We start from the raw sequence: 19,336 nt of genomic DNA, 5'->3' as shown, positions 1-19,336 counted from the left end.
TCAATTAGTTGAATTCCCTCTTGGCATTACTACTGAAGCCTATTGACTGCCATAATAAAATTAGAAATACGTCTTAAATATGTACATATGTCTGTTGGTATTTCCAACTAATTGGCTTTACGCACTCAACTTTCGACTTGGTCGTGCCTCACCATCATAATCATCCTGTGTGTTTATACACTTGAAAAGTGCCAAAACATGAAATAATAATTTAATTAAATTTTAACAAGCCAAAGACAGAGAAAGAGAGAGAGGGAGAGGGAGAAACCTGATATGCCCTGCCCAACTAACTAACTAAGCCAACCAAAGTGTCTATCTACTATTTCATGCCCACACATCATAAAAAAAAAAATCTAAAAATCCAAGAGCCTTAGGTGAAGATGGAATGGAAATGAAAATAAAAATATTAATGGAATGGCTAACAGCTTTCAATTAGAAACGCCAACACAAAAGATATAACTATTTATTTGAAATTAGCATTTTGTGGCAATTTGCACGCAAAAAAGTGATGAAAATTGCAAATATCTTTAAAAAACACTTTACAAGCCACGCAAAGACAGTCAGGTCTGTCGGTCTGACACTTCATTTCTCTCGCAACACTCGCAGCATTGAATTCAAAAAAGAAAACCAAATGGAAATGGAAATGGAAAACACGAAAAAATTGTCACAATTGTTGGCAAAAGTTGGCAGAAAGAGTCCAAAGGGCCAAATTGTGGGCAACGCACTTTGCACTCATATCATGGGGCGTTAGAAAGGAAACCAAAAAGGGAAAAGGTGAGAGGCCGATGGTCTGGGTAGGGCGAGTGGCGCCCTCTTGTGCCTTGTATGGGTTGGGAAGGGCCAAACGTTCAATTGGATGATGAATTGGACAACAGTTCCTCATTGGGGTGGCAATTTTACAACTCACAATGCGATTCACTCAGAGAAATGTCTCTCGAGTGAATGAGTTTCGTTAAGTTTTGTTGATTCACTCAATCTTAGGCCACGCCTTATCTCTACGACTATTTCACTCTCTCTCTCACTCTGTGTGTATCTGTCTCTCTTGCTCAGTGTATGTCTCCCTTTCGCTCAAGTCTTATCATTAACTGTATCGGAATGTTTTGCTTTTTGTGTGTGTTTGCTCTCATATATATAAAAAAAGAAAAAAAAAAAAAAATTAAACCAAAAAAATGAGAGAAAAAAAAAGTGATTTTCTGTTTGCTTTTTATTAACACTGCTAGATGTCTCTCTCTGTCTTCCAGCAGCTTTTGGAGTCCCAAATCTAATTCAATTGCCCGGCAACCATCCCTCTCTGGCCAAGGGTTATGGACGGGGGAACGCTCTCCACATGGCCACATCTCCACATCCTGCCTTTGAACCTAATCTCTCGGGTTCTCGGCACCTCTTGTTAGTACATCGTATGTTACTCGGGCCCCATTTCAGCCCCCCATGCGCCCCTCTGTCCCTGTTGCCTTTTCTCGGTCTGCCCCTGCCTCACCCAATAGCACGGAGTTCGCGCAGTCAGGCAGCACCTCCAACCCTTTTGGGTTAAATACTGACAACCCCATTTGAGCGCCTTTGCTGCGCTTTGCCTTGGCACCTAACCCACAACTTTGGCATCGTGTTGGCTAGTGGCCATTTTTTTTCTTTTTGTCTTTTTTTGTTCTCTTCTCATCTGTCTGTTTTTTTTTTTGTCTCCTCCGATGGAAAGTGTAGAATGGGCGAACTGTTGGGGAGGCCAGTCTATTGAAAGCACACTAAAAGGGGGACGCATGCTTTTGGCACGGAACCAAACGAACGATGCAGTCGAAAGTAGACACAACTACATACATCCGTGGTCTTTACCCACAACTGAATAAAAGAAGTGTTTTTTAAAACATTATCAAGATTAATTTTTAGAATCTGAGCCTTATCTTTTCTGTTTCGAAAATCCCCTAGAAAAATCCAATTCAGAAATTCATATCAAAAGGTAATCCAAACTTTGTTTTCAAGAATTATATTAAATTTGTTATTTTTTTTAATAAATTTGGTATGTAATTTGAAAATTTTGAACTTATTCCTTTTTTAATCTTGGTTTAAATTTAAATTTGAAAATATTGAATCGATCCTCATGGAGTATTAACTAAAAACAAGATAAATTTACGCTTTAAAAGTTTCGAATATTCATTTTTAGATCATTTTTCTATTCATATCAGTTTTGAAATTGAATCAAAAATGTTTAAAAACACTTATCGATTGGGATTTTAGGTAATTTTAGTTTTGTTGTTACATTTAATATTAGTTTAAATTCAAGTAATAATCAGAAGAGATATTATAAAAGGATATTCATCATTTATGAATATTTTGAAAACCTTTTTTAAAAGTAAATGTTTGTAAAACTTGAAAATACTGTAGACAGATCAATGTTAATGGTATTTTAATGGATATCTTTACTTTACTAACATAAATTGTTATATTCTGTAAGAGTTTTTATAAAATTTTCTAAATTAAACATTTTAGTTTACGATGTTTGCCCAACTGCAGTCCGGAATTCATTTGAAATGCATATAAATGTAGGTACATATAAACTTTATATGTATATTAGTATATATATAATGGATATATCTAGCAAGGACTTGCACAGGATATGCACTTGTGTATAAAGCTCACACTAATACTGCTTTGCCACCCCCCACTATATCCTATTCTCTCTCTCTATCGCCCTTTATCGGTGGCATATAATTTACATTGTTGCTTGTCTCTCCTTTCTCCTTTTGCCATGTCCGTTTCAGTTGCTTTCTCTGTAAACTTTTACATTGATAAATTTTTAGTAATTCTTCTTCACTGTAGCTTGTTTTTTTTCATTTTCTGGGTAACTTTTGTTGCTGCTAGTGTTGTTGTTGTTGTCGTTGTTGTTTTTGGGCAGCCAAGGACTTTATGAATAAGTGCTAAAATGCCAGAGTCCAGGACCGCAATGGACCGGGCCATGTCATGCTGGTTAAACTGACGAGCACGCGCCGTCTTTCCTCCTCGAATCTTGCCTCCCACCACCACCACCTATTGTCCTTACCCCGCCATTCTGCCTTCTTCTTTTTTTGTGTGGTTTTTCCCGTGCTCCTCTTTACATTTTCCATTGTTTGCTGTTGTTTTTAGCTTGATGAATCATTGTGAAAGTGGAGCTGGTTGCCATTTGCCGTCGCTGCTGGAAAATGGGCGAAATGTACGACACTCTGAGAGCTGGGAAAAAGTTGCCCGGAACTTTGTCATTCCCAAAAAAGGGAATCCAATATGCTTGATGAAGCTGCGTCTTGATGATGGATGGCGGCGAATAAAAAAACAACTAGAACAAATTTAAATCATTTCTTTCTTTTTTTCATTTAAACAAATTTTTCATTTAAGAAGAGTTTGATTTTAATTGGTTAGTATTGATAGAAAGTGTAATTTGGATAAGACAAACGGTTACATTTTCTTCTAGAAAATCTTTTCATCACTTCTTTTGCTTTGCAATTTTTCTATTCAATTGAAAACCCAATCAACTTATTGAAGGGCCAGAGAACTTTCAAGGGTTTCATGTGCTGCTTACGTATCAGTAAACTGTCGTCATACATATGTATGTATATATGTATATACGAGTAGGTATATATGTATATCAGTATCTCAGTATATAAGCATGCTTTTAATGCGCCCATGTGTTTCTGCTCCACTCGAAATGTATTTCGAGAGCGCATGTCAAAAGGTCACCCACTGCTCACATGTGTCTGTCCCTGTCAGTAGGTAGGTATCTGTGTGTGTGTGTGTGTGTGTAATTACATACAAAGAGCCCAGAGCTTCCCCCTTTATATGCAGTATTTAGTATGAGCAACTACGCCCAATTTTATTTATGTGTCTGCAGTTGTTTTTCCCTTTTTTTTTCTTGTTTAAATAAAACCCCAAAGAAATTCTTTCAATGAATTAAAGATTTCTGTTCACATAAAAGCTTCTAGTTAGTTGTTTTCGAAATTAAAGCAGTAAAATGTCACAAATAATTAGCACATATTCAAATTGAAATAAATGTATGCAAAAACCGAAATCTGTCTCTTTCTCTCTTTCCCTCTGAGATGACCTCGGCCAACTTTTTGCCTAATTGCGTGAGGCATAAGGCGAAAAGGTCAGGAGGCTGCTCGAGACGCTCGTCAAATCTTTCTTTCTTCAAAAGATCGCCAGCATCTGTTCAGGTAGCAATTTGAACTCGAGTTCGAGTGTCCATGTCCAGATGGTGGTGGGGGGTCATCCTCTAGCCAGGAGCAAAAATTAACCTTTGTCTGCGGTGACAAGTTCGAAACGATGCTGAGTTGCATCATCAACCCTCGGTACCGAGGATCGGCATCCAGTCTGGACATTGTCCAGTTGTATAATTTTCTGCTTGATTTTTCTTGAAATTTTGTAAGAATAATTTCGTTTAAAGGGTTTCCTACCTGGTTTTTGGCTAGATTTTTGGGGTTGATTTCTTTCATTTCTGGGGTCGCATTTTATACGCATTTTCATCTTTGGTAATTTGCGTTTTTGCATACGCCAAGGCAAGAAATGGTCGAAGATTTACCGAGTGTCCTTTTTGTGTCTGCGTGTCCAGCGTGGGAAAAGGGACATTGGTCAGTTGGGCTGGGCTTACATTAATCCGATTTTAATGAAGCGCAACGTTTTGTGGTCGCATTTCCAATCTAAAAGAAAAACGCAATTTTGAATTACAATATGAAAAATGAGAAAGATTTCTCAATAGGGGAAAAACAAGACAAAAGGGATAAAGTTCCAGATTGAAAATAAGGAAAAAAGGAAGGAAAAATAACAAATATATTTTGCTGTTATGCGGGCTCCAAAAAAAAGGTTATCCAATATAGCAATCGCCACTGTTCGTTTACCCCACAACAAACGAAAAAAAAACTGATAATTGAGCAGTCAAAATCGAAGAAACAAAACTTCTTCTCCAGCTCCAAGCAAATCTCTTGTTGTTTCCCCCTCTCTCCATCTTATAACAATGGCAACTCATTTTACTCGGTTTTCTGGTTGAAGTTTGATGAATGATCTCATCAGCGAGGTGTCGGCTTCGTCACAAAACCGATGATTGGCCATCCAGAAGGCATGAGCCCCATGGACCTGGAACCTGGGTCCCGGGACCTGGACTTGGAGATGTCTGTTGGATGCTGATTGAACATCATTTGTGTGGCAAAGTGTAAAATTTAAAATTTAATAATTAACAATTGTTTTTTAATTTCTCAGCGGGCAAAAAAACAGTTGTTACTTTCGCCCCGATTTTGGCCCAAAGCCACTTTGGTAGCTGTCAATTGTAACGAGACGCCTCTGGTCGAGTTGCCTTCTTCATTGTTTCTGTATCGGTATTTCGTTTTCGGTTAGCCCCAAAATGATTAATGATGCAAAATTATGAACTCGCTTGTTCTAAATGATGTTGGATGTGTGAGGCAAAAAGCCAAAAAGGGGCAGGGTTAGTGACGTGTCTTGTAAGCAGTTTTGTTAATCGGTTCAAGAAAAATGACTTCATTAAATTCATTAGCGCCCGTGTGTGAAATTCGTTCAATTGGTTTTGGTCGTCATATCAGATATAGCTGAGATGATGGAGATCAAAAGTTGGATTGATAGAGAGTCAATGTGAAGAATCAGTTCAGCCTAAATGTAATTTGGAGATACATATCAAATAATTATCAAAGAGTTACAAGTTTTCTCTATAGTTTTTTTGTGGATTTAAATGTTATTTATCTTTTAAAACCTCCTAAATTTATATTCACTTTGTAGTAGGTTATTAATTTTATTATTAGTACTCGAATATCTGATTGTTTCATAAAATTTCCTTTGCAGTTAATCAATTTTGACATAACTTCCTTAACAATCCTGACTATTATCTCCCCAAAACTAAAAGCACGACTTTCCTTAAATCTTTCATATACACAAAACCACACATTGGCCTCCATTTAATGGCCACCTTTCTTACATGTAGCCAATTGCCCCTTGATGAGAGCTAACCACAACGAAATGTTCGAATATGAATCCGAATAATCACCAAGTTTAGCAGTTTTTGAGCTTTTAGCTATTTGTTCAGCCTGGGAAAATCAATAGCTGCAATTGTAGGAGAGAAATAGATAATCAAAGTGTGGTGGTGGTGCAGCCAAATGTGTAATGTGTTGGTTATATAGATGGATTTCTTTTGCTATTGCCTGAAAGTGGAAAACCTGAGGACCAGTAGACCATAAGTCATCGGCATTGATAGCCATCAATCGCCACAGCTTTCCGTTGTGTTTTTCTCAAACATGACCGCAAGAAAAACGACCAGGTCCAGCAGCCTTTCCAGTTGGCGCGAAATGTAGCCACAATTAGTCGGCGCGGGAGGGGGGGAGTAAATATGGGTAAACCGCAGTGTTTTGTTTTGCCTTTTGGCCAAATCTTTGGCTGCTCTCGCAAGTTGCATATGAAAAACTCTGTTCAACTCCAACGCATTTTCCAAACTTGGTCATTTTTCTTAGAGGCGGCTGCCCAGGCAACCAGCCAAGCAGCCAGACTGAGACCTAAGACTAAGAGTCAGAGCATTGGAGTTGGAGCTGAAGCTAAAGTCGGCCTCCTGCCTCCCAGACCACGTCATTTTGTCAGAGTTGTTGGCAAGACTTTGTGTTTCTTTTTTGGGATCTCTGTCGGCCTTCTCTTCGACTGACTGACTGACTGACTGTCTGTCTGTCTGTCCGTCTCTCTGTCTGTATGCTCGTTGAACCTTTTTAACCGTTGCTTGGTCAAGAGTTGTTAACCATATTAAAGTGTTCAATGATTAATTACACGCGTCCAAGATTAATTGAAATCAATCAAAGCTGAAGTTAACTAATGGCAACACGTTTGTAATCTCTGCTTCATTCTCGAGTGTGGAATTTCTTGGTCTTGAGTTACTTCAACTCCTACTCCTACTCCTCCTCGACTTCGACTTCGACTTTGACTCCAACTCCTGCCAAGGCGCATTTGTACATTTGATTTTTGTTCACAGTGAATTTTATTAGCCACATTATTCGAATTTCAGTTGCTTTTTTTTTCCCATACTTAATTACAATTAGAGAATTTTTGTGGGCTAACCACATTAAGTCGAATGATTGAAATGAATGTGGGAGACTTCAATGAAAACCAAAATTCGTTTTATCTGCATGTGATTTGCAATTACTGAAAAAGAAAATTTGAATCAAGAACAAACAAATTTGATTTAAGAACAAGAAAAGCAACAAGCTCTTAGTAGGTGAAAGTTAATTTAAATCACATATAATTAATATATATATATATATTTCATCACCTACAAAAGCCAATATTCAGTTTATGTTAACCCTTTTTAATTTTTTTTAACGTCCCCATAGTAATTAAAATATTTTCAATTATTTAACTGAGTTGCGGCAAGGTAATATCAATTGCCTGTCAGTATGCTAAATTATGGATTATGCCCCTGGGTGAGGTGGGACGGGGTGGGAGGAGTTGGCAAAAAGGTACAAAAGACAAAAGGAAGGCACTGAAATGACATGGAAGGAGTTAAGGGACGACAGACAATCGTTAAATCGGTTACGTTATACACACACGTGACACACGAGCCCGAGGATGAGGATGAGAATGAGGATGAGGACAAGCGGAAACGGTGAAAAGGACACGTTAAACCGTTTCCTCCCCTCACTAAGTTGGCAACTCAACTCCATCTCCTTGCAACCATCAACCTGACTGTCTCAAACCCACATGTGGTTAATTATAATTACGCAATTTTAATATCAAAACATGGCCAAGGCAAAAAGTCTCTCATTCCTGCAAGGATATGCAAGGTATCCTTTTCTGCCTCTATGCTCGGGGGTTGTTGAAAAGGCGAAAAATGATGAATGAAATACGATGATTTTCAATGAGCAGCAACCCCCAAACAAACAGAAGGCAGGTTAAAGTTACCTCACCCCCAAGCCACCCCTCTTAACCACACCTCTGACACCTCTCCTAGCCACTCTCCTCCCCAACCGCCCACCACACCGAAAACAAGTCGCAACACGCACACTTTGAGCTTTGATTGAGCATATCCGGTGGGATTAAATGGCATTGCCAGGCAGATGGTAAGGGAAGTCACATCGTCAAGTCAGTCAGTCAGTCAGAGAGAGTGAGTGAGAAAGTCTCTCGCCCAACCAACCGAAAAATATTAGCTTTTATGATATTGATAGAAGCCGATGTCTATTGACAATTAAACAATGCCTAAAACCAGCCACATGAAGCCCGATTGAGGGGCGGTCCGTTATTTGGGGTAAGTTCCACCAACTTTGACTGGGCGTTTTGTTGCCACAACACAAGGTACACTAAGGGGCGTCAGGGGGCAAGGGCAAGGACAGTGGCAGACTGATAACCATCTTATTGGTGGATTTATACCAAAATTAATATGCACATGCGGAACATGTTTTTGTGTGCCGATTCGGTTTATTAGCCTGGGTGGGGTTAGATGAAAGGCGGATGATGCCGCGCCCTTGCCACCCCTCTGCTGCTATGGCTAGTCGTAATTTGCGTTTATTAGGCAGGGATTAATATGTCATTAAGTGTGCTGATCTAATAAAATTATATTATTGCCAGCGACTTTTGATGGCATCTTTAACGCATATGTTGCAAATTTTTTGATTAAATGAAATGATGATTCCATTGATTTAGATGGCTAACAAATGGGATTACCAAATCATAAAAAATGCCTAACAAATTAGTCAACATGTGTGTTGATTGAAGCACGATTTAGGTGTAGAATTTGTCGAGAAATTTGTTGAAAATTATATAGGAAAATAATTCTTTGAGGTATTTCTTAGTCAAAAATTATCCTACTTTAGATATACCTAATGGCACATGTGGAAATAGGGGACGACTTACCTGTCTTATAAATAATTTGGACTCCTTGTTTCAACAAATTTTTGACTACATTAAGAAATAATATTACTGACTCTATAATTTTGCTTATAAGTCGATAAAATTACACTTTTGATAGATCAGACTAGCTTAGCCTCTAAATTATGCCTCTCATTTTAGCATTGTCTATAATATATTCTCTTACCTATAAGAAAAAACTAAAAACTTTTCATAGAAAATTTATTTTTTAAAACTAGCTAAGATCATTTGGAATATTCACATTTTATATTACAATTTTCCCAAATTGTCTGACTCTTTTTCCCGCCAGAATGTTGTGTTCTGCATTCTGTCAACTTCAACCCAAAATTCAATCTGATCTAACCCAAAGTGAAACCTTATTCAAATCCGCACTTCACGCCTAATCAGTATGGGTCCTTAGAAAACGGACAATGCAAATGCTGAATAAATTTTACTATACAAAAATGCAAGTAAACTCGAAATGTAGCAAAATCAGAGCATTAACTGTAAAGAAAAATTTAAGAAAAATGGAAAATTTCGTGTGTTTCCCTCTTTCGAAAACGAGAAGAAAACACAAGAAAATTACAACTCTGTCAACATTGATCTTTTGACCTTTACGCTTGAACAGCTTAAATCGCCAGACATGCAAAATAATGCATATGAGAATGCATACGAGGGTGAAGGGAGCTAAAGAAAGACAGACAGACCTTCTTGGGGTTCTAAGTTTTTAGGGGTGGAACTGGACGAAAGGCGCGTCTGGGTGACCATTGACAGCAAAAGGACATGAAAAATGCGACATTAAGAATAGTGACCGTTAAGCCAGGAACAACATGTATGTACATGGAAAATATTTGCATTCTCTTTCAAAGAAGAATAATTCTAAAAATACTTGCAACTTTTAAGCCAGCTGGAAAAAAATAACCATAAATGTCTTACTCGTAGTTATTACATTTTTCCATCTCGAGAAAGGATCGTAAAATTGATATTAAATAATGAATTTCTCAGGTTGTTGGTCGGAATGGAAGATTCATAATTTTATTTGCCTTGTCAAACACTTAAGAATTATCAAAATTTACGAGCATAGCCATAGCCGCCGCCGTGAGCCATGAACCCTTTTAGAATCAATCAAGCAATTCATTCAGTGAAATTGCAAGCACCAGTTGAGGCGGGGAACAAACTAAACTCAAGTGGTTTTCGATACACTTTGGTGGGGGCTGCCACGGGAGCATGTTGACAGAATACTTAGATCTGTTGTAGAAGAAGCACGCGCCAATGCCAACTTCGCCCGAGGCCTGGGCCATAACTTTTCCAGTTGTCAGGCATTTAGGCTACTTAAACACTCAAAAGACATCATGCGGGTTCCATCTCTCTCTCCAACCGAAAAGATGATTTTGACTCTGTTAATTGCATTTCTTCGATTCCACACATGCCACTCAGTAGCCATCCGGCTACTTGGCGCTCCATTTCATTCGTTCTTTTCGCCCCCCTATCCATCTCTTGGCTCTCTTGTGTTCTGTGCGTTTAGTTTGGTATTAGTAAATTTATTTGGTTTTTGGCAGAGATTTCGTCTCTCTCTTGGAAAATTTATTAGCACATTAAGATAAAAATGAAGTCGTTTATGTATCGCTCCCTCCATGCATTCACATTAAATTTTATTGCCTTTTTTGCTCATCAGCGCATTATCGCTCTTGACTTCAGACAGCTTCAGTTCCAACTCCATCCAAGTTGGAGCTCCTTCTCCTCCCTAAATAAAAGAAATATTTGAGGAATTTGGTAGTTTCTGTATTTTGAATAATGTCAAGCATCTTTATGGTAGATTTATTTAGGCAGGGGGAAACCAAATTTTTGTGGATGAGATTGACAGGTGCCTTTGGTTTGGGCTTACATCGAATTAAGAGCTTATGATTTCGATAAGTATAAAGTTTATTACAAGAATTCTTTTCAATCATCAGTTGACTGGCGTAGCTCACATTAACAAAGTTGCATCTATCCAAGTAGCGGATTATTGTGAATCAGGAGTTCGTTTAATCTAAAAATATTCATTGGCAAATATTCAAATGGCAATGAATTCCGAATTCGTGTTTGCAAAAAAAAAAGAAGAAATTTGAATTCCGATAACCGGAATTTTTGGTCACAATCCACTATAAAAGCGACTCTCTCCCACATTATTGAAACAGTTGAAATCAAAATTTGTGTGAAGCAACTTAAAAATGTGAAAATGCGTTATCTAATTCTAGTCGGTTTGATTGGAATAGCTTGGCTATCGTTGGCTTATGCCCAGGAGAGCTTTGATACATACAGAAGTGATCCCTCGATTATACTTCATAGACATAGACGTGAAGATTCCAAAGACAGTGGCGATGACAAGTCGAAGAGTTTTTTCAACGACTTGCCCGGTTTTGGTGTATTGGCTTGGTTTGTTCTTCACACTATGTATCGGTATTACAAGCTGAAACTAACAAAATTGGATAAAAACGCCGCAAAAGATTTGCCGTCAATAGATGATATTTGATCTATTTGTGATGTATATGCTTGAAATAAACTGTAGATCTATCTAAATCCGGTCCTGTTGCTTAACAAGACTAACAACTACTTGTATGTTGAGTGTGTAGCAAAGTTGTTTTGGGTTTTTTTTGCAAGTGGCTAAACAACTAAATGACGTCTGTAAATGTTACGCTCGATTGAAGATCAGCAGCAATTCGAACAGACAAACGTATAGAAGCAACAGACAGACCGACAGACAGAACGGGAGACTTTTCGAGCATGGTAAAGTGAGTTAACATGATACGCAGACACTGGCGCACAACAAGTCGACAAGTATAGTGTGTGTGTGTGTGTGTGTGTAGTATCTATATCTCACTCTCGGTAACAGATTGAGATTCGCAGATACAAGACCGAGCGATCTGGTGCTGCAGCTGCCATCGATAAGTGCGCTGATCATGCAAGCAAATGTGACAAAACACTCCTCATGTCGCGCAGTCGTCTGGAGGCGAACATCTTTGGATTTGTTTCGAAAGCCTCGAGAGAAACTGGAAGGAATCACTTGACATGCTGCAGAAAATGAAGAAATAATTCCATTGACTTGGCAACTATGCCGAGAATCTCAAGCGAAACGAAATTAGACAAGAAGCGTGATTTACGGAACCCTTAAATCACATGACAAACGAAGAGAAAATTCGATTCGAGAAAAACCAAATAAAATAAAATGAAACAAAACAACAACACAACAAAAAAGTCTGTCAAGCATATGTGAAGACCCGCCAAACTGGGGGATCGATCGATGCTTTCCTCTTGGGTGATTTATAGTATAGAAAATTTGATTCTTTCACTTTCATGTTGTCTTCACTTTGCAAGATCAAAGCACATCAAAAATCGAGAGATATCCAAATCAAAAACAAACCACAATCATTTGGTAATTTTATATGGCTAAGCCATGGCGGTTCGTTCATTGATCGTTGATTAAATAAATTAGTTTATTTGCCCATTAAGCAAATGATGAATTCGTTTTTGAAATAAAATAAGTAGTTAGCATGTTGATTCTCTTCCTTAATGCTTTGGCGTAGTTTGCCAAAAGGTGTTAAATTTATATATTTAGCACACTGACTAACATCAACTTCATAGAGTTCTGGGTTTAAATAGTTAATTCATTTCAGAAACTCTATTTTTGAGTCCCTTGAATTGGGCCTTTGCTTACTAAGGATTATAACTTTACTAGAAGATTTTATGATAGAAATGATGAGCTAATGTAATGGTCTGCCTATGTTTGTTGTCTGAAACATATAAATATATAAAAATAAATAATAATAACACAGAAATTGGCTGGAACAATATGTTTTTTGATGCTCTAGTGGCGGGAGCATTGAATCTAACATAAATATGTAAATTCTCAATTCACGTTTTGACAAAGAAACAGAATGAAATCGAAAACTAAAGAAACTTTAAGTCCGAAAACCGGAATTTCGGGCATAATCTGTTATAAAAGTGACGCTCCCCCACGAAATTAGCAGTTGAAATCGAGATGGAATAGTTCTAGAAGTATAAAATAATTCCACAAACATTTCGGAACTCATTTTATAAGAATCAGAGAAATGTTGCAGAAATCGGTTTATTGGCTCTTTTAGTTTTCCAAACTATTTATTGGTATTACAAAATCGAATGTGAAATTGTCACTGTGTCACTCAAAATGTGTATTCTTTCTCTCACTTTGTACTTTAAAAATAAATAAAAGAAAATCTCCATTTTATTTATGTGATTTTTGTTCTTAAGTAGCTGCAGTTTATTTATCTCGCCTGTCTGAAGCTGTCACGATTTGGTATGTATATATGTGAGTCTAGTAAGTATATCTGTCATGTCCATGTCCATGTGTGTGTGTGTTTTTTGGGGAAGTGTGTGAGTGTGTGGGAGGGCTTTCGCCTCACAGGTTTACATTTTTGCCGCAATTATCACGTACGATTGTCATAATTATCATTTAAATTTTTATTAGTCGTGGCCCATGGGCCAATCTGTTTTTATCCCCTTCTCTCTCTCTCACACACACACTCCCTCCCCTATCCTCTGTCCTTGTTTCTTTCTTTAAGAGTGTCTCCCCGACTTAGTCTTTGTGTTCTTTGTTGATTCGTTTTGTTCTTCAACAAGCAACTGCGACATGTTTTCAAAAATAAATAAATAAATATTTAATTTGTTTGTTTCTTTAAGCTTGTTGTTGTTTTTCTTTTATTTTTTAGTGGAAGAGACGGATGGGAGGGCGTTGAATTTGCATAAATTAGCTTACAGCTCATTTGGTTGGAATACATTTTTTATTTTTTTTTGTAAAATATCGAAAATCCGAAAAAATAAAACCTAAAAGTTTTGTCTAAAGCACAAAATCAAAGAATATTTTAACTTATTAAACTCTTTTCAATCACATGAATGTATCTATAAGTATTTTTGGGCCAAAGCGTATTACAAAATTGGATTATATGAAGAGCTTTAAGAAACTTTCATGAAGAAAGGATAAAGTCGAAGGATAAGTGGGAAGGATAGTTATTTAGGTTAACATTTGTATTTTATTGTATTTACATTGTCAAAGTAAATTTAAAGATATCAAACTTCCTTTTTAATTGGGCTTCTGACATTCACAGTTTACAGTCATAAATTTAAGAAAAAGTTTATTAACTTTTAGACTAATAAGTTTACTTAAATACACTACTGCTATATCTTTCTCTCTCTTACTGTCTTTGTTTCTTTCTTTCCATCTAAAATAAGCAAAAGTCTATAATAAAAAGTAAGCAAAGATTCTATGGATTCTTAATATAAATTTTATGACCTTTTTTTATTTCCAGGATTTCGAATTTCCCAAAAATTGTTCTATAAATAAAAACTACATTTGCCTAGATTTTTCTATTAACGTCAACACGGTCTAATTGAGGTCATTTTTAAAGCGAATATCCCCTGGTGACCATTAATATTGTTCACAAATATTCTTACAACACGTTACGCCTTATTATGACCATGAGAACAAGGATCTCCATAGAAATAAAAAACTACAACAAAAAATAATCATCATTTTTTTTGCCCCACTTAAAAAATTTGCAAACTTGTTTTGCATACACGAAAACCCAATCAATAAATATTCACATCTATTCACAAATATCAGATCTTTCTATAGAAATTTTTGCAACCACCATCAGAGGACGGTCAACATATCCAGCTGCTTTTGGGTGCTCTCCTGTTGATTTACCTGAGACGACGAGGCGCCCCTGCCTTAAGAAAATGCAGACCCTAAGGCAGACCCAAATGTTTTTCTAGAGCAAATAAAGTAGGGCGGCATGTGCGAAAATCTACCCCATAATCGCATATCCTAATGAAAAATGCACAAAAACTGAAGGAAGAAAATTGAAAGAAAAATTCCAAAATTCAAATGAATGTTTATTTGCGTATCGAAATGTGTAAATTTCAATAAATTTAAATTTTTACTATTGTTCGTTTTGGATCTATTGTTAATGCCCTATGATGGATGTTTCCGTTCACTACCAAAGGTACAGTTACATCGTAGTTGGACTAACATTAATTAGTTTGTATATCAGATCAATCCCAGAGACAAGAACATATAATTGGTGTCATAAAAGTTAGTTAAATGGAATTGGATGTCAGTCAGGTGACATTTCGAAATTAGAAAAACGAAACTTGGGGCAGAAAAGTTCAGGTAACTTCATTGCGTGTGATTATTGGTTTAATGTCTCTGGTGTCCATTGTTTCTTGTTGAATGACATGCCAGATTTTGTTGCTGGTATGTGTCCGGAGTAAGTTCATTTCACCTGTCGACAGTTAGCCCCCAATTCCCTGAAGCCAAAATCACGAATGAAATGGTGAGTTTTGCGTGTCTATCCACGCCATTTCCCCATATCAGACAAGCAATTATGATTATGGGTAATAATGTGATATGACAGGCCCATTCATTGTTCAGTATGAGTGGGGCGTGTCATTCAGGGCGCCATCCATGGCGTCTTTCTCCAACAACAATAACAACAACAACGAAACAAACAATAGTCACAAATTTACAGCTCATAAATAGTGACAATGTTATGTCATTCAGAATGTTTATTTATGATTGCAGTAATTATTTGTAAATTAATTATAGGCTTTCAAATATAACTTTTACTTATGTGAGCTTTAACGTATAAATATACAAATATATTCGTGTACTTGTATATATAAATAAGTGACCTTTGACAACATACAGTTGAATACTATAAAAGTAGTCAAACTTCTTAAAATAAATATCTATTTTCAAACTAAGTGACATATAAAAGCTATATCCAAGCATCAATTTTATAAGCGAAAGTGGGAAAAGGTCTGCAAGAAGTTAATAATAAATAATAATTTTCTATATAATTATATTTTTGTTTCAGTAAATATAAGAGCTATCACCTTCTTTTGCCTTCTTTTTACATATGAGATGACCAAATTTTGGGCAAAAATGGCCAAAAGTAATCCAAAAATCAAGCTGACCTAATTTCGTATAAAAATCCAACGCAACTTTTTGCCACCACTAGTAAGTCTTTTGCCAATTCGGCTCATAATACTATTCAAATTTATGTTAAATATTTGTATATTCATTTTGGACAATAGATCAAATGTTCTTAATCTGAAATGAGGTAAGAAAGTCTGCGGGGCCGACGTTCGAATACCCTGCACAAGCCAAATTTTCTGCCAAATTTACTTTATTAGAATTTGAAGTGTTTCTTTTTCCGAAACTACCAACGAATAGGGAGCTTGATCAGGGAACAAACTATATGAGTCTACATTTTCAGATTTAAAGTTTTCACTATATAATTGTGAGAGACCTCAATCTTCCTTCCAGTACTGACAGCTTTTCCCTGCCATGGGATCTCTAGGTTAACCCAAGTCTTTCACTCCAAATATATCTACAGATATTCACATATTTCAGAAGTAATTAGGTCTTAATTACTACTAAATAGTTCCACTAAACTTACCAAACAAAATTTAGAAATAGAAATGTATGAACCGTAAGTAACCACGATTTCATTTGCGGTTGCTGCACCCTTCTGGCTGCAGTTGAACAGAATTAAATTCCCATAGAAGGATAAACAGAGTGAGTTCCGCTTAGGAAGTCAAACTTCCTGCTTGAGGCCGCCGGGGGTAACACCCACATAGCATGGTCCTTTGGGGGTGGCTAGTGTCCTGGCTGTTCTTGTCCTGATTGAGTGCATGACTGACCAAGTTGACGGACTCGGACTCGGACTCCTGTCGGGACTAGCTGCCTGAATGACTGACTGACTGACTCTAGTTGACAATTAAATGACACACAGCGGAAAATGGAAGCGCCCCCGCGCATGTTGCGTGCCACATCAAAGCGGTATGCAGGTTCGTTTGATTTCTCCTTAGTCAGTTGTCAGTTGGTTGGACGAAGGACAGTTGACTGGACCTGAGTGTCCAGTCAGCAGCAGCCGTGTGAAAAAGTGACTTGGAGATTTTTGTTTTGAACCAAAACAGGAAGTTGACATTACACAGGAAATGTGATTTGTAGTTTTTGCGTTTGTTTTATACGAAAATTTCTGTTTATTTTACATGAAAAGTATGTCCTGTGTAACGGACGGACAGGTGAGCCAAGAGTTGTCGCAACAGTCGCTACCACATCTGAAGTTGAGTTTTCCACCAGCTCTCATTCCGTGTTCCTCTTTTTTTTCTAGACGAGACGCCATTTTGTATATATTTCAAGCAGACACGAGTCAATGATCCTTGCTGCTGTACCTACTTTTAGTTGACACATCACTGCAAAAGCCCAGCCTCACAAAAAAACACAGATATGCCAATGCGAATATACCCTAATATTAAACATCTGCGATTAATAATGACTCATCTTTCAAGTTTTAATAACATAAATAACAAATTTAATGGTACAAGAAAACCTGTCACATGGCTTAAAGGCAAAAGATTTTTGGTATCTAGACTTATTATTACTTTAGAAAGTCATACACCTTTAACCATTATTTCAAGCCACAAAGTGGCCGTGTTATTTATTTGGAATATTTTGGAAACTAGTTTTGTGACTCCCTCAAAAAAAATTCGAAAATCCCCTTTAGCAAACAATTATCAATCACAAAACCACAAGATAAATAAAAGTAGACAATTTTCTATAAATTAGTTATAAACAAATTAAAATATTTTTGCGCAAAAACCTGAAATTTGTTTGTTTACTTCGTCACAAGAGAAACAAATAAGTATAAAGAACACATCTTAGATTTGGGACTAGTGAAACTGGTTTTATTGTTTTCTATTGGGGGAATTTTGTAGAATCATCGATTGTTATTGAATTTTAATTAGCATAAAGACGTTAAGCGTCCAGAATTTGCTATAAAAGCAGACTCTCGGCCACTTCATCAAATCAGTTAAAATCGAGAATTTGTCGAAAAAGCTAAAAGAGTCAAGAGTGAAAATGCGTTCTTTAGTCCTACTCGGATTGATTGGGATAGCAATGCTATCGTTGGCTTATGCCCAGGAGAATGTTAACGGTGACCAAATTGTTCCTGCCGGTCTTCAGGAAGCTGTAGAGGAGCAAGTCCGTGCCAAGCGTCAATTCCCCTATGGTGGATATGGCGGTTATGGAGGATATGGAGGATTTGGTGGATTTGGATATCCAGGCTTCGGATATGGAGGATATCCTGGCGGATTCGGCGGTGGATATAGAGGCTACCCAGGATTTGGTGGCTATCGTGGCTATGGTGGTGGCTTTGGTCACCGTCATGGTTTCTTTGGTTAATATGACTCCCCAAAATATAAATAAATAAGAGACTGAAAACGTGAAAACAAACCTATTAAGTATTTTTGTGTTTGTGTGTGTGTTTAATGGTTGGTTTATGGTAAAATTTAGTTTTTGGTTTTCCAAAAATAGTTCATTGAAATTAGATTAAAACATGACCTCGCCCATGGAATTGTGTTGACCTGTTGACAAGAAAAACGTGTCTTTTGCCACTCGTTTTGTATATGAAAATGAAATACCAGAAAATCCTTATTTTATTTATGTATGTATGTAGCTGCAGTTTATTTATCACGCTTGTGTGAAGCTGTAAAGACTCCTATGACTAAAGTTTATATCTGGCTTTGGTATATCATTTCAATATCATCATTCTTTCATTTCTATATCATCGAGAAATCCAATCTTTTTTTATGGCAAAAGATTTAGGATTCTGACAAAGAGTATTTAAACTTCTGCTAAATCTTTGACATATCTGACTTTCTTTTTTATAATTTTTTTTCAATTTCCTGTGCCTTTTACATATATATATATATTTTTTTTTTTTTTATTTGTAGGTATGTATGTGTATATTCTTTTTTGGCGCATGTCCTTTCTGCGGTTTTTGTGGCTCAAAGGCGGAAGCGAAGCTGACGCTACGCTGCCTCTGTCGGTCTCATGTGTCGCGCCGTGTGCCGTGTGCTTCGTTTTGTGTCGTTTTGTTGTAATCAACATTTTTCGCAATGCGTCTATGTCTTGTTTGTTTATCAAAAGAGTCAACTGTGGCAACCTGGCTGACTGCTGGCTGGCTGGCTGGCTGGCTGGCTGGCTTCACTTTCCATGTTGAAATTTTCAATTTAATTTTCTCCGCTGCCTTTTCATGTTTGCTTTGACTTTTTGTCTTTTTTTTTCATTTCTTCTTTTTTGATGCATGACATAAGGACGCAACGTCTGACGGCTGTAGCACCTACACACACACATATAGACACTCTCAAACTCCTGTTCATCCTGCAGGATAATGCAATAGGAAATACACACGCGCTGCTCATTTGTCTGACTTTTTGAGAGAGAGTTTTCTGCAAGAAATTGAAGTGTCAAAATTTTTGACATTTGCATTGTACGAAATGACAGATCGAGGCTGAAACTGAGACTGCCAAGGACAATATGAAAACGTATTAGCCCAAAGGCAAACGGCATATGGTTGGCTATATCCTGTAACTCAAAAAGATAATAATTTAACAGATTCCAAAGTCAAATACT

Source organism: Drosophila willistoni, chromosome 3R (assembly GCF_018902025.1).
Source record: "Drosophila willistoni isolate 14030-0811.24 chromosome 3R, UCI_dwil_1.1, whole genome shotgun sequence".
In the NCBI taxonomy this organism is placed as follows: domain Eukaryota; kingdom Metazoa; phylum Arthropoda; class Insecta; order Diptera; family Drosophilidae; genus Drosophila; species Drosophila willistoni.
This window is presented reverse-complemented; position numbering follows the sequence as displayed.